Genomic DNA, 15,000 nt, shown 5'->3' on the forward strand with positions numbered 1-15,000 from the left:
TTGCCAATGCTCTCACCCCCTCACCCCCTTTTTTTAAAAATCAAATAAATAATAATTATGACTATTGTTCAAATTATGATTAACATATGTAAGTTTATAACACGCCCAAAGAAAATTCAGCTGTTATACTTATACTATTTATTATAATCTTTAATTGCATTGAATTTGTTGTGTTAATTGTATACACCTAACTCATTACCTTTATTATCATAGTCGTCGTCTTTGTCAGCATCATCATCATCATCATCATTATCATTATTATTAATCAATTTGATAATCATCGCCATTATCAATTGTGTCCCCTGATCTCTTCAATTTTATCAGTAAAGTTATTTTTAAAGATTTGACACTATTAAATCAGGTATAAAGTCAATACATAATTTAGAATGCCCGTATATTTTATTTGAATAGTGTAAGATGAAGTTTTAATTAATGAAAAACAATCTTCTTTTCTTTAATATAGAAACCCTAAATGCATGAAAATCCGTCACCAGTCCGAAGTGACACTGCGGCTAGTTCAATATGCCAGGGAGTTTTGGATTGATTTTTTTTTTCTAATTAAACGATTTTAAAAAATGATTTTTTTTTTCTCTTTTTTTAAAATGTTGGCATAATAAAATTACATTTAAAAAACCGTGAAGTTAGATGGACGATTACCATTTCTACTTGCTGACTTGTATTTTGATAGCAAACGTTTAAGCTTTGTTTGTTCTATCTTTTTTTTTCTTCTTTTGATCACTAAGAACACATGTGAAGTAATTTTTAAATAACTTTAGATTCTTCCGTCACCGGGAGTCAAGCAGTGTTTTAGGACTATAGTATGTAATATGTAATAATGAATTTATGGAGCACGCAGAATCCAAAAAGCTCATTAAGGCATTATTCATACAAAGACAGAAGGTAACACAAAATGCAAACACTATTACCACTATTACTACTCAAAAAGCCTGCCTGAATAGCAATGTTTTCAAAAGTTTCCTAAAGTTACTGAACTCAGGGGCGTCTTTGAACCGGTGCGCAAAGTCGTATGTAGACTTCAGAGTTTTGATCCGCCGACGACCATCAATTTATTTCTCCACTTTTAGAGAGTAGAAATGAACCCCAAGTTTCGTGTTTTTTTTTGTCTGTAAATTCAATTTTCAGCACCTAATTCATCCCGACATACTGGCTGGGGTTCCTGACCTCCCATACTGGGTGGGGTTCCTGACCTCCCATAGTGGGCAGAGAGGTACATATTGTGTCTTCTATCTCTGTATATCTGTTTTCCAACTTGCTTTCTGTCTTTGCCTTGGATATGACTTAAATGTGTTGCAAGCGCCGTAAAACCCTTAAAAACAAAACAAACATCCCGACATACGGAGTGACTGAGGTTCCTGACCTCCCGTCATAGGCAAGGAGGTACATATTATTATGTTTTCTATCCCACTATGTTTTCCAACTTGCTTTCTGTCTTTGTCTTGGAATGAGATTACTTAGTTTTGTCCAGACCCTGGTTTGAGACTCGGGGTGGATTTCATTAGTGCAAGTAAAAAAAAAGCAGCGAGGATGATAACAAAGGGGGGTGGGGGGTGCAATATCAATTTGTCGCAAAGGCAGACGGATGATTTTGTTCCTCCTTTTATAAACAACCCAGGAAATAAGATTTAAGAATATTTATGTAGAGAAAATGGGATGACAAAAAAAAAACTGTTGGTAAGTTGTGCAAAAAATGTCGAGAGATTCCACACATGCTATGATTGATTGAAAAATAGTTGTCAATGTTTCATTTTCTATAAACTATGGGAAAAAAATGTTCTAACGGATTTTTATGATAATTTCTCTGAATTTTTTTTACTTTTTTTTTTTCTGGTATAAACTATCAAAATGAAATAATAGATTAACAATTGCCATGATGGAATAAATAGCTTTTAATTTTAACTATCTAACAAAAAAATTAAAAAGATGAGTTATTTTGGTTCTTGTATTATCAAAATGAAATACTAAATGCACTAGTTGTCATGATGGAATAAATAGCTTTTAATTTTAACTATCTAACAAAAAAAATTAAAAAGATGAGTTCTTTTGGTTCTTGTATTATCAAAATGAAATACTAAATGCACTAGTTGTCATGATGGAATAAATAGCTTTTAATTTTAACTATCTAACAAAAAAAATTAAAAAGATGAGTTATTTTGGTTCTTGTATTATCAAAAGGAAATACTAAATGCACTAGTTGTCATGATGGAATAAATAGCTTTTAATTTTAACTATCTAACAAAAAAAAATTAAAAAGATGAGTTATTTTGGTTCTTGTATTATCAAAATGAAATACTAAATGCACTAGTTGTCATGATGGAATAAATAGCTTTTAATTTTAACTATCTAACAAAAAAATTAAAAAGATGAGTTATTTTGGTTCTTGTATTATCAAAAGGAAATACTAAATGCACTAGTTGTCATGATGGAATAAATAGCTTTTAATTTTAACTATCTAACAAAAAAATTAAAAAGATGAGTTATTTTGGTTCTTGTATTATCAAAATGAAATACTAAATGCACTAGTTGTCATGATGGAATAAATAGCTTTTAATTTTAACTATCTAACAAAAAAATTAAAAAGATGAGTTATTTTGGTTCTTGTATTATCAAAATGAAATACTAAATGCACTAGTTGTCATGATGGAATAAATAGCTTTTAATTTTAACTATCTAACAAAAAAATTAAAAAGATGAGTTCTTTTGGTTCTTGTATTATCAAAATGAAATACTAAATGCACTAGTTGTCATGATGGAATAAATAGCTTTTAATTTTAACTATCTAACAAAAAAATTAAAAAGATGAGTTATTTTGGTTCTTGTATTATCAAAATGAAATACTAAATGCACTAGTTGTCATGATGGAATAAATAGCTTTTAATTTTAACTATCTAACAAAAAAAAATTAAAAAGATGAGTTATTTTGGTTCTTGTATTATCAAAATGAAATACTAAATGCACTAGTTGTCATGATGGAATAAATAGCTTTTAATTTTAACTATCTAACAAAAAAATTAAAAAGATGAGTTATTTTGGTTCTTGTATTATCAAAATGAAATACTAAATGCACTAGTTGTCATGATGGAATAAATAGCTTTTAATTTTAACTATCTAACAAAAAAATTAAAAAGATGAGTTATTTTGGTTCTTGTATTATCAAAATGAAATACTAAATGCACTAGTTGTCATGATGGAATAAATAGCTTTTAATTTTAACTATCTAACAAAAAAAAATTAAAAAGATGAGTTATTTTGGTTCTTGTATTATCAAAATGAAATACTAAATGCACTAGTTGTCATGATGGAATAAATAGCTTTTAATTTTAACTATCTAACAAAAAAATTAAAAAGATGAGTTATTTTGGTTCTTGTATTATCAAAATGAAATACTAAATGCACTAGTTGTCATGATGGAATAAATAGCTTTTAATTTTAACTATCTAACAAAAAAATTAAAAAGATGAGTTATTTTGGTTCTTGTATTATCAAAATGAAATACTAAATGCACTAGTTGTCATGATGGAATAAATAGCTTTTAATTTTAACTATCTAACAAAAAAAGTAAAAAGATGAGTTATTTTGGTTCTTGTATTATCAAAATGAAATACTAAATGCACTAGTTGTCATGATGGAATAAATGGCTTTCAATTCTACCCTTGATTTTTTTTTCTCTGGATATGAACCATCAAAATGGTCACTAAAAATGCATTTTTAAAAAAAATTGTGATGGAATGATAGCTCCATTGTTAACTTTCTAAATTTCTCTTGATTCTTGTATGAATTTTCAAACTTCAATATTAAATGCACAGTTTTTTTGTGAGACGGAATCATAGCTTTTAATGTTAACTATCTTAAAAAAGAAATATGGTCATATTTCTTGATTCTTGTACTAATTATCGGAATGAAATACTAAATACACATTTGTAATGAAAGCATAAATAGCTTAAATGTTAACTTTTTTTTAAAATGTTAATTTTCTTTTATTCTTATACAAATGTTCAAAATAAGATACTAAATACACATTTAGGGTGATTAAAGCCTCGATGTTAACTTTATATAAAAAAGAAAAAAGAAATTGATAGTTTAATTTCGTTTGATTCTTGTATAACATATCAAACTTAAAACTGCGAGATACAGCTTTCGTGATGGAATGTTAACTTTCTAAAAAATAAATTAATAAAATTTAAAATTAAAAAATAAGACAATAATTATTTTTTAAATTATTGCTAATAGTACAAACTATCAAAAAATAAATACTGACTGTAGAGCTTCCATGCGATATGATAAAGATTATAATAACTATTCTGTTAACTAGTTTCTAAGAAATTAGAATTTCTGTTAATTTTTGTACAAAATTTATTGTGAAAATACTAAAATCCTTACTTTAAAAATCCAATTTCAGTGAAAATATCAGTCAGGGACTCACGACACGATCCACCCTATCGTTGCCTTTGTCATTTCATTTCATTACTTTGAAACCAGTTGTTTTGTTTTTGTTTTTTGTTTTTTAATTTACTTGTTTGTTTTGTTATTTTTTGTTTATTTGTTTTTTGTTTTTTTTTGTTGGGTTTTTTTTTCTCCCCCTTTTGAATGTGTGTTTTTCTTGTTCCGTTTTTTTTTTTTTTGTTTGTTTGTTTGTTTGTTTGTTTGTTTGTTTGTTTGTTTGTTTTAATCGTGCAAGTATTTGAATTTTTCTTTTTATGCCAAATTTATGCTGGAGGCTCTCTGGTTCCATCTGGTATCATGTAAGTCTTGTCAGATCTGGCAGAAAGTACCTTGCCATAGACTTTCCTTTCGTCCTATCTAAAGAGAAGCAAGTAATCGCTACATCCTGTTAGTTAAACGCTGTTATATAAGCACATACACCCCCCCCCCCCCCCTTTTTTTTTTTTTTTTAAATTTTAAAAAATTAGTAGTTTGTTCTTTGGTTCACATTCAATGAAACAAGCTCCCTGTATTGTCGTGAAGTATGTTAACTCGCTCAACCCTAACACCGACTACATGTATATATATATATAGCGCAATATATATGTATAGCGCAATATCCACTAAACGTGCTCAAAGCTCTTTTGTTGTTTTGTTTTAATCATTAATTTGTTTTTTATCCTAAAGTATTGACCTCTTTATTGATACCATGTATTAAGATAAAATACGCCAGCTGGGTATAACGTACCAACACACAAAAGGTGTGTAACCAACATTGACCGTTTATCGCTTCAGTGAGAAGTAATCACCAAAAAGCTTGTCGAAGTTTTAAAACAATAACAAAGAGCTGAGTGACGTCAATTTCGTTCCTTCTATTATATTTCTATTGGACACAACGAAGGGACACAATAGGCGACAAACGCATTCATTCCCTTTATCGTGGCTGTCTAGTTAATATTGACTTCTTCGTGATACCAAATTGGAGCAGGTGGCCAGGTTGTCTTGTAATCTTAAGTTTTTTTTTATTTTTTTAATTAACTGATCTGCATACCTACATACGTATCTTAATTTGATTTCATCATCTAAATAATTCTCTTGTGTGTGTTTTCAATGAAGTATCATAATATTATGGGTTTGTTTGATTCGTTCGTTCATTCCTCCATTCGTTTATTTCTTTCTTTCTTTTTTTTTTCTTTTTCATCCTTTGAAATTTGCTTCTTTTTTTCTTTTTTTACTTTTTTTTTCTTTTTTTTTCTTCTTTTTTTCTTTTTTTTCTTCTTTTTTTTCTTCTTTTTTTCTTTCGTTTGTTTATCTCACTAATTTATTCACAATCTTTGTAGTTTTAAATATAATTTTGACACCGATATTTCTACATAGACAACTTGACACGCCGTAATTTGTTTTAAATCTGAAAATCCTGGGTGGGGTTCCTGACCTCCCATAGTGGGCAGGGAGGTACTTACTGTGTCTTCTATCTCCCTATATCTGTTTTCCAACTTGCTTTCTGTCTTTGTCTTGCTGGGTGTGGATCCTGACCTCCCATAGTGGGCAGGGAGGCACTTACTGTGTCTTCTATCCCCCTATATCTATTTTCCAACTTGCTTTCTGTCTTTGTCTTGGAATGAGATTACTTGGTTTTGTCCTGGTCCTGGCTGGATGCCCTTGCTGAGAGGGAACCAGTCGAATGTTTAGTTAGTTTTGGGAGATGATATTTTTTTCCTTGTAAATCATCTCTCTGTTATGCACTGTATTATGTTTTTCTTTATATTATATATGATTTGTAAAACATTTGAGTGTATCCCTTTTAAGTGGGGACCTGAACTTGTGTCTGGATGAGACTTTTAGGTGATCTCAAACTAAGTACTTTGATGGTGTGCTCTTGGAATCTATATCTATTTCCTATTTGAACCAATTCCCCTTTGTCTTACCTTTTCTTGGGTGCTTTAATTGTAATCCTAGAACTTTTTACTATCCCATTTTCTTCCTTTTTACTGGCGCTGATATGACCTTAATGTGTTGCAAGCGCCGTAAAACCCTTAAAAACAAACAACTCTGAAAATCACAACAACAAAAAAGTTAATTTATTGTCCATTTTATTTTAAAAATTCACATTCTCTTTTTTGTTCACTCTGAGACACGATTTTGTATCCCGTTATATATATATCTGATCGATAATGTTGGCCTTCTTTTGATATACATAATATAATAATTATAATATAATATATGATATATATATAATATATATTATACGATATGTGAGATGTAACAAAAATGTATTTATGTATGTATGTATGTATGTATGTGTCAATTTTTATGATGGTTATCATTTTATTGGCATTATTTTTTTCTATATCAATTTGTTATATATATATATATATATATATATATATATATATATATATATATATATAACAAATTATATATATATATATATATATATATATATATATATATATATATATATATATATATATATATATATATCCGATCTTTCCCTCAACTTTAATGTTTATTTACAATCTTTCCGTGCGATGTCATTGATTTTTTTACACCGTGTTGTCTAACTCTGGTTGGTATGTATGACGCAAAATGAAATAATCATTAAAAAATTTAATCGCTTTATCATGAACTGAAACATGTTGACTAATTTGTTTTTTCTAGTTTTTAGTTTGTTCTTTTTGGGGTTTTTTTTTCTTTTCTTTCTTTTTTTTTTTTCTTCTTTTTTTTTTTTTTTTTTTTTTATTATTTTTTTTTTTTTTTTTGGGGGGGGGGGGGGGGGAGGGAGGGGGGTTGATTTGACTATAAACGTTCAAGGTTACACATAGTTTTGTGTGTTGGTCCGTTATACTTCCGGGTGGCAATGTTGTGATCTTCTGAGCCAAGCGCATATTATCTATAGTTGGGACGACTCAATGCATATATAATTTTCTTCATAAAGAGTACGCTTAAAATTTGGTGAACTCTGCATCATAGCAACTTTTTCAGATTTAAAAAAAATTGAGCTTTATGTAGCGCAATGTCCATTAAATGTGCTCAGAGCGCTTTACAAGGGCTCCCTGGTCAACAGCAACATTTAACATGTAGGACGGGACATGACGCCTGTACTGTTAGACGATATTATTACAATTTTTCGGACAAAGACAACGCTATTAACAGCCAGGTACTCGTTTTACACCTGAGTACGGTGAGAGAATGTGAGCAAAGAGCCTTTTCCAAGGACTCAACTATGCGCCGAGCGCGTGGCTTGAACCCAGGACCTTCCGATCCGAAAGCGAGTGTCATAACACTAGACCACATAGCTTTTCACAATGGATATTATGTCAGCACATTTTAACATGTGTCGGACACTGTTTTTTATTTATTTATTTGTTGTTTTGTTTTGTTTTTACAATAAAAAAGGATAATCATAACTCCCAATGGAAAACCTCACCAAAAATAAAGCATATACCTAGATGGAACGTAATTGACGTCACTCAGCTTGTTATTGTTTAAGCCAGCCGTTTTTGTCATGAGTAATTCTATCAATCAGGCGATACCTACACGTCTAAGGATACACATTGTTTTGTGTGTTGTTACGTTATAGTTATATCCGGCTGGTGGATGTTGTAAGATTTTGAACTAAGCGCAATGTATCAATTTATTAAAGAAATAAGAATAAGAATAGATATATGGCTGCGTAATGGTGATAAATAAATATGGACGCTTATCGTGAATGTGTGCGTCACTTCGAGTTTGTCAGTCTGTTTCTATTATCCAGTTTGTAATCTGCCTCCATAAATCTGTCTCGTGCAGGTGTTCTTAGCTTTAGAACGTCAACATGTGTGTTGAGGTGCCGAGGCAGTTGGACGTTTCCTTGTGTTGTTGAAATCAGTTCTTCTGTTGTTGTTTCTAAATGTATTTGATATTTTTTGAGATCTTGATTCAATGTTGTTGGAAGTGAAGTTGGTGTACGCCCTCTGTATTTGGCTCCTTGTTTGAGTTAATCATCCTCTCATAGCGGGCAGGGGGGTACATACTGTGTCTTCTATCCCCCTATGTCTGTTTTCCAACATGCTTTCTGTATTTGTCTTGGAATGAAATTACTTGGTTTTGTCCTTGCCCTAGCCGGAGTCCTGGCTGGGAGGGAAACAGTCGAATGCATAGTTATTGTTTTGGGAGATGATATTTTGTCCTTGTAAATCATCTCTCTTTTGTGTATTATTATATTTGTTATTTGTATAATGTAAGCATTTGAGTGTATTCCTCTTTGTTGGATTTTGTGCTTGTGCCCGAATGAGACTTAGAGGTGATCTCAAACTAAGTACATTGGTGGGATGCTCTTGGAATCTACATCTGATCCCTATATGTTCCCAGTTCCCCTATGTCTTACTTTCTCTTGGCTGCTTTAATTTTAATTCTAGAACTTTTTACTGTCCCATTTTCTTCCTTTTTCCTGACGCTGATGTAATCTAAATGTGTTGCAAGCGCCGTAAAACCTTTAAAAACAAAACAAAACAAGTAATGATCCATTGAGGTTTGTGCTGAAATATTTTCATCTCGTCGGAGCACGACGTGTCCGAACAGTTTCCATCTTTGTTTCTTTATACGCGTACTGACTGGTTGTACTCTGCATCCGTCATAGTCATAAACATCCTCATCACTGATTTTGTTTGGCCAATGTACCCCAATAACTCGTCTCAATTGTTTGCGATGAAGGTAGTCCAGGGTGTCTAAGACCCCGCGTACCACAGTTGTACACAAGGATTGGCAACACTAGCGCTTCGTAAAGACGCATTCTTTTATTTTCGTTAATGATGTTCATCCTGTTCCAAAAGTTGTGTAGTTCTCTGAATATAGTTTGAGCTAGCATTTTCTCCGTTTGATGTCTTCATTCTTATTAATCAAGTTTCCGAGTTTTCTTACACTTTTCCATTCCGCTTGTTTCCCGTTAACCACTGTAATTTCTGTTTTGGATTCATTGACCTTTCGATTCCAGTGTCTCAGAGTATTTGATATTATTGGTATGTGTTGCTTCGCCTGGTCTGCTGTATCAAATATGATATCAACATCGTCTGCGTAAATGAGTCCGCGGGTAAGGATTTGAGGAATCGGGAGTTTTTGTCTTAATTCTTTTATAATGCTGTTTCCAAATATACGATAAAAAGGATTGGGCTCAGACTGTCTCCTTGGGGAGTTCCCAGCGATGTTGATAGTGAAACTGTTTCCGCACCAGATGTAAATGTAAGTGTTGTGTTTACCAGCAGTTATCTTATTAGTCGGATATGATCTTTTTCGAGAAATGAGTTTAGTACCTTCAGAAGTTTTGGTATGCAGACTGTATCAAAGGCAGAGCTCATGTCAATGCCCAATATAATGAACCCTTCTTTTTATATAATATAAAGAAATGGACACATTAAAAAGAAATAAACGAAACAAAATAATGAGTAAAACACATGATAGGCGTTTATTTTACAAAGCATGCTTCTATATATAAAAACACATGATTTGTCACTAGCTAGCTACTGGCTCAATCTCGTCGCCATCGTAATCTCATACCCTGCCTAAAATTGACCAAAAATTTACTTGAAATATAAGGCAACGACCACCAAAAAAAAAAGGAAATAAATGGTGAGTTCTATTCAGTAGTACAATCAACGGGATAGCTTGTCTCCTTGAGCACTACTGACGACAACTCACTAGGCGCTGCATTTACTTTAAAATGAAGTCTCCAGGTCCTTATGTCAGACAAAAGAGTAAACCAAGGCTACGCTCAATCTGGGGTTACTTTAAAATGAAGCAACATCGTATTTGTGAAATACTCTTCAACAGTCGTGACGTCACTTCCTTCCTAATGACGCATGGTAACTTAGTAACACTGGCTCTAAACTATCGGAACAATGGCGGACGCCGTATGAAATATTTCTCCGGCGAGCATAAAAGCATATCCAGAGGTAAAAACCATCATTAATTTGATCATGTTTTGACTTTTACACATTCTGATCACAAGACATATGAAAAGTTCTAGCCAGCATGAAGAATAAAAAGTAATGATTTTCTTTGTTTAGAACCAAGATGGCCGCCGTTGCCGGGCGGCGTGACATCAGACTACTGAATCCAATTATAGATAGAACGAAGCTGAGGTCGTTCAGGTCTTTGTTATTGGTTTTTTCATCCACGTTTATGAGTAATGCTCACTAAACTGTATTAACCAGTATATAGATATACACGTTCAAGGCTATAGATAGTTTAGTGCGTTGGTCCGTTATAATTCCGGATGGCAATGTTGTGAGCTTTTTAGACAAGCTCACACTATCCATAGTACATGTATACAAGGGTGAACAGCCCAACACTAGTCGGCTTCAACAGTCATGACGTCACTTCCCTCGTAATGACGCATAGTAACTAAGTAACTCGCTATAAACTATCGAAACAATGGCGGACGCCCTTATGAAATACTTCTCCGACGAGCATAAAAGTGTATCCAGAGGAGAAAAACATAAATCTGATCGTGTTTTAAATTTTATACATTCTGATCACATCATCATCATCATCAATGCCTTTTTCACCCTGGGTCAGGGTATAGGCCACAGACAAACAGTTTCCATCCTTCTCTATCCTGAGCCAACTTTTTTATCTCATTCCAGGTCTTACCACTTCTCTGTATATCCGCTTCTTTAATTCTTCTCCATGTTCCTCGTGGCCTAAATTCTGTAATTCCAGAAACTCTTCGGTCGCCCAAGCTAAAAAAAGGATTTGGTTTGTCTGTCTGTGTTTCTGTGTTTCATGACATGTGAAAAAGATCTAGCCAGCATAAATAATAAAAAGTACCGATTTTCTTTGTGTAGAACCACACTGCTCGCCGTTGCTGGGCCACGTGACATCAGACTATATTGAATCCTATGAGGAAAGCTGAGGACAGATGTGGGTGGAAGAAGGGAGGGCCCATACTGTAAAATCATCTCTCTTAATATCTCCTCAACGACCACCTCATCTCGTTTAGCAGAATAAGGTGGGGTTATGTTAGTAAAAATAAAATCTAAGATATTTTAATAAGATGAATGTTCGTCCTCATCATCATCATCATCATCATCATCATCATCATCATCATCATCATCATCATCTTTATCACCAACATCACCTCCACCATCATCTTCACCACGATGACGACCAACACAACACAAGTAAAACTAACACCAGCACCATCATTTCCTCTCCCACCACCCCCCTTCCAGTCCTCATAATAAAGCTATACTACCGGCCCATACTGTCCTATATCACATAAAGTCAAATTTTTTTAACAATAATAATTATTTAAGCCAAAATAATCAACCGCTTACACGGGCTAAAAATAATATATTTTTAAAGCGCCGATTTGTCAACAAATATTTCATGGGTTACGTCCCTTTGTTTTAATATAGCTCATAGAGGCGGATATCATCTCCCAAAACAATAACTATGCATTCGACTGTTTCCCTCCCAGCCAGGACTCCGGCCGGGGCCAGGACAAAACCAATAAGATAAATAACTTTACATTGTTAAGCTGCAAACTAATCGTTTGCAAAAAAAAATATTGCACCATGTTTTATTCCCCTGACCGGCCCTTTTATGGATTTTCCCCCAAGCTCCACACCCACCCAACACACGTAAAAAATTATGTAGATATTTTTTTTTTCTCAAACACAAACGCATTATCTATATATCCAAGCTAATTATTCTGTTCCGTGAAATGAGCTGTACAACGCTGGGTCAAGCTTTTTTTTCTTTTGTAACTACAAATAAATAATTAATTAAATATTATGATACCGAAGCAGTTATTATAGCAACGGTATTAACTCACTCAATCCTAGAGTTTTTGCTACTTTTCATTATTGGAAAAAATGTATTTAAAATGAGCATGTACATAGATAGTTTTATTCAACTATCATTAACGTGTAAAAATAAAAAAACATTAGCTTTGATATACTACGCCTATAATTTATCTCGAACAATGTAATAAATAAATAGGCATGGGGTAAAAGTAACCTGAGTAAACTTCGGATATAGTCGGTGTTAGGGTTGAGTGAGTTAATGATGACGATAAGGATGATAATAATAATAATAGGAGTGGTAGCAGCGAAGATTTTGGTGGTGATGATAAAGGTGACGATGATGATAACATCTTAATACAACTTCTACACAATAAAAACTACAATCATTATATTTACATAATAGTGTTATTATTTATTATGCTTTTACTATACAATTCGAGCCATCTATACATACAAATTCAGCGATAATAGGATTCAATAGTCGTAACGTCACTTCCTTCCTAATGACGCATGGTAACTTAGTAACACTGGCTCTAAACTCTCGGAACAATGGCGGACGCCCGTATGAAATATTTCTCCAGCGGGCATAAAAGCGTATCCAGAGGGGAAAAAACATAAATATGATCATGTTTTGACTTTTACACATTCTGATCACAAGACATATGAAAAGCTCTGGCCAGCTTGAAGAATAAAAAGTAATAGTTTCCTTTGTTTAGAACCAAGATGGCCGTCGTTGCCGGGGGGCGTGACATCAGACTACTGAATCCAATTAAACATGGAGTTCAAAGAAAGTTGGATATTTTTCTTAACATTCTACCATTGCGACGATACAAGAGTCGTAGTCGTAATAGCAACTTTCAACAACACCATAGAATGGGAGCGATCTATATTCATGTTTTCTTCCAACCAAGTCATCAATCACATGATGTGTTGCTGTCCAACGGTTGGATATTTCTTCAGAAAAAGTAAACACGCTGCTTTATCTGTGACAGTTATAAACAACAAACGCATGTGTCAAGCTGAACAAAATGACCAATCGTGATGTTTGATATTTCAAAAACTGTGAACACTTTTCACTATGTGGGTCACTTTGAGCACATATTCCAATGTGACCAATGACCTCGAGCACATGGCAATGCAATATAGATTGTTCGAAGATGACGTCACTCAGGTCTTTGTTATTGTTTTTTGCCATCCGCGTTTTATGAGTAATGCTCACTGAACTGTATTAACCAGACTATAAACGTTCATGGATACACACAGTTTTGTGTGTTGGTTCGTTATACTTCCGGATGGCAATGTTATGAGCTTCTTAGCCAAGCGCATACTATCTATAGATCATGCCCATTAAAAAAAAACAAACAAACAAACAAACAAGAAGACCAATAGATAGTATGCAGATGACGTCACTCAGGCCTTTGTTATTGTTTTTGCCATCCGCGTTTGTGAGTTGTTCTCACTAAACTGTATTAACCAGACTATAAAAGTTCATGGTTACACAGAATTTGTGTGTTGGTCCGTTATACTTCCGGATGGCAATGTTGTGAACTCCTTGGCCAAGCGCATTCTATCTATAGCCCCGCTACTGTGTATGATCAGTGTGAACAAGGTAATTTTCACTGTCACATTGTGACCCCAGACTATCACAGCAAGCACACAAAACTATGTGTAGCCATGATCGTTTATATAGATAGTATGCGTTTGGCTAAGAAGCTCATAACATTGCCATCCGGAAGTATAACGGACCAACACACAAAAATGTGTGTTTCCATGAACGTTTATAGCCGGGTTAATACAGTTCAGTGAGCATTACTCATAAACGCGGATGGCAAAAAACAATAACAATGACCTGAGTGACGTCACCTTCGAACTATCTATAGTCTGGTTAATACAGTTTACTGAGAATTACTCATAAACGCGGATGGCAACAAACACCCGAGTGACGTTAACTTCGAACTATCTATTGATCAAGCGGTAGAACAGTGGATATTCTACTCAGATACATGACATCGATAGTAAAATCTGCGTAGTTCGCTATGTCGTTTACCAATCATTGCCATTATTTACATTATGACGACTGTCCGAGAGGCGTGGTTATCTAGGTGTCTATCGGTTGAGAAGAGGAGAAAAGAACGATTCTGAAGTGGCATTGGGGTGGACTCCAGAGGAACGAGAGAGAGAGAGAGAGAGAGAGAGAGAGAGAGAGAGAGAGAGAGAGAGAGAGAGAGAGAGGAAAGGGGGGGGGGGGAGGCCAAAAAAGACATGGCGCAAGATGGTGGAAAATGAGACGTATAAAATTAGATGGCGCACCAGAGGGCCGTCTATAACAAAGAAAGTATTGGACTGGAACCCTCAGGGCAGAAGATCAAGGGGAAGGCCACGAGGAACATGAAGAAGAATTAAAGAAGCTGATATACAGAGAAGTGGTAAGACCTGGAATGAGATTTTTTAAAAAGTTAGCTCGGGATAGAGAAGGATGGAAACTGTTTGCCTGTGGCCTATACCCTGACCCAGGGTGAAAAAGGCAATGATGATGATGTCTGTATCTAAGGACAGATTATGAAATGGAGCAAAATAAATGTCCAGGCCGTTTGCGCCACCTGGCGCTGAAAAATTTAAGGTGCCTAAGGGAGCTAAGACAGAAAATAGTAGATTTAGAGATAGAATGACGCGAACCTAACACATCTTTTTCTATTGGTCATAATTTGTTGTTTTTATTTTTTTCTCCGTCCAGAGAAGTGAATAGCTCTCAACACATTTATTAATCCAACAT

General features: G+C 33.8%; 1 protein-coding gene across 2 annotated transcripts in view; it reads right to left on the reverse strand.

Annotated features, from left to right (window-relative positions):
* Positions 1 to 13,233: 13,233 nt before the first annotated feature.
* Positions 13,234 to 15,000, reverse strand: part of LOC144957825 (thyrotropin-releasing hormone receptor-like) — a 54,989-nt gene continuing 53,222 nt past the window's right edge. For both annotated transcript variants that reach the window (XM_078889283.1, XM_078889282.1), the window contains one exon: positions 13,234 to 15,000. This exon is cut by the window's right edge and continues 1,212 nt beyond it. The gene's annotated coding sequence lies outside the window, so the exon portion shown is untranslated.

The sequence above is a fragment of the Berghia stephanieae genome, chromosome 12 (genome assembly GCF_034508935.2).
Source record: "Berghia stephanieae isolate SIO BIC M18660-M18661 chromosome 12, UCSD_Bste_1.3, whole genome shotgun sequence".
Taxonomy (NCBI): Eukaryota; Metazoa; Mollusca; class Gastropoda; order Nudibranchia; family Aeolidiidae; genus Berghia; species Berghia stephanieae.